This window comes from Microtus ochrogaster, linkage group LG7_11 (assembly GCF_000317375.1).
Source record: "Microtus ochrogaster isolate Prairie Vole_2 linkage group LG7_11, MicOch1.0, whole genome shotgun sequence".
Lineage (NCBI taxonomy): Eukaryota > Metazoa > Chordata > Mammalia > Rodentia > Cricetidae > Microtus > Microtus ochrogaster.
Window position 1 is genome coordinate 10,642,439 of NC_022032.1, and position 1,980 is coordinate 10,644,418.

At 41.4% G+C, this 1,980-nt stretch overlaps 1 protein-coding gene across 1 annotated transcript in view; it reads right to left on the bottom strand.

Annotated features, from left to right (window-relative positions):
• Positions 1-1,980, bottom strand: part of Tnks (tankyrase) — a 158,552-nt gene that overhangs the window by 8,271 nt on the left and 148,301 nt on the right. The window lies entirely within an intron of this gene.

The window sequence follows — 1,980 nt, forward strand, 5'->3', positions numbered from 1 at the left end:
AAAAAAAAAAAAAAAAATCGTGATCCTTTATATAGGAGCTGGGAGATGCCAAATAAAAGGATATGCTAGAGAAAGCTGAGTTTGCACATGAGTGCACAGAAAGAAAGGAATCAGATGGGAACAGTACCTGAGATTAATATTGCTGTGTGGTGTGTGTGTTAGCATGTGGCATGCCCCCACACACACCACACAGCATGCTGGTCTTTGCCTTCTACTGGTAGAGTTTTTTTTTTTAATTTTTAAATTATTTTTAAACGTTTCTGCCTCTGTGTAATGAGGCCGGCCGGCTTCAGAGCTCCCAAGGAGAAGTGTCGGGCTTACAAACACTCATGCTATGCACTTGGATTTTACATTGACTGTGGGGATTCAAACCTGGGTCATCACGCTTGCCTGGCAGATGCTTTCACCTCTTGTGCTATCTCCCCAGACAAGATTAGGCTTGACTCATTATGGGTAAACAGTAAAAACTGGGATGATAGACATAGTAATAAAAAAAGTGAAACATGAACAAAAATACGTAGTTTAGCTGGGCATTGGTGATGCATGCTTTTAATTCCAGCACTTGGGAATCACTGGTAAATTTCTGAGTTTGAGGCCAGCCTGGTCTACAGAATAAGTTCCAGGACAGCCACGGCTATACAAAGAAACCCTGTCTTGAAAAACCAAAAATCAACTAGCTTAAATACATGACTGAAAATACAATATTGAAATTGAGGCAGATGTTAAATATTGTACAGGATAAGAAAAACTGGTTGACTGGAAATTATAAGCTATAGCCATTGGTTTAAAACTAGCTGGCACCTGGTTTTATAAATATAATCTTACTAGATTAAAGCCATGCACTGATTTACACAGCTGCTTCTGTACTCCAAGGGAAGGGATGAGTCTTTGATAAGGATACAAGGATACACACAAAGCTCAAGATAATTATTGCCCATCCCTTTAAAGAAAGTCAACCCTTAAACACTATACATTTAACTAAGTAATACAATTAGTCCCACTGTTAAAAATAAATGCTGTGTAGTAATGGAGTATGATCTCTGTGTTATGACTGAGTTTTATCTCGCTGGTTTTTCAGCTGGATGCCACTGGTAACCCTTTGGGATAAAGGCTTGGTTACCACTTGTATTTTCTTGTAGGTCTTATAGGAAAAAAGGTCTCCTTCTATATTAGGATGACACATTATTTAAAGTTTTATTTTATATTATATGAGTATGTATATGTATGTTTGTATACCATGTATATGCCCGGTATCCACAAAAACCAAGAGAGTGTCAGGTCCCCTGGAACTTGAAACTGAAGTTGTAGATGGATGTGTGCCACCATGAGAATTCTAGAACTCGGGCTCTCTGCAAGAGCAACAAGTGTTCTTAACTACAGAGCCCCAAAGAGGCTTTCTCAGCTCCATCTTTAACATCATGGCATAGTGTCCTGTCAGCAGCTCTGGGCATTCTCAATGTTATATGACATGATACTTGACTAGACAGGCCTCGGCCTTCTGTTTTCTGCTTCCAGGAATAGACCTAGTCTGCTGGACCGACCTAGTCAGAGCACGAAGATACAAGTGAGGAGGTGCTGGAGCCGGCTTGGTTCATGTTTGTGGTATTATGTAGATGCAACAGCTAGAAACAGAGGAGTGAGCACCTGGAGGCAAATGTCGGCAAACATGAGATGGGAGCCAGCAGAGAAAATCCATTTCTTTTCTCCACTCAAACATCATTGTTCTGAGGCACAGCAGTTTCTGCAGTTCCTCTGAAGGCATCTCATGGGCTGTACAATGAACTGCGCTTGTTAATGGAGCCGTGACCAGCTTGCTCCCCATGCTCATCACTGTGTGCACTCTGCCTCCTTCCTGCTTCCTGGGAACTACCCTTGCCAATCAAGTGCAAGCTGCACGCTTTTGTTCAGGCTCCATTTTCTTCTTTAAATCTTATTTATTTATTAAAGATTTCTGTCTCTTCCCCGCCACCGCCTCCCATT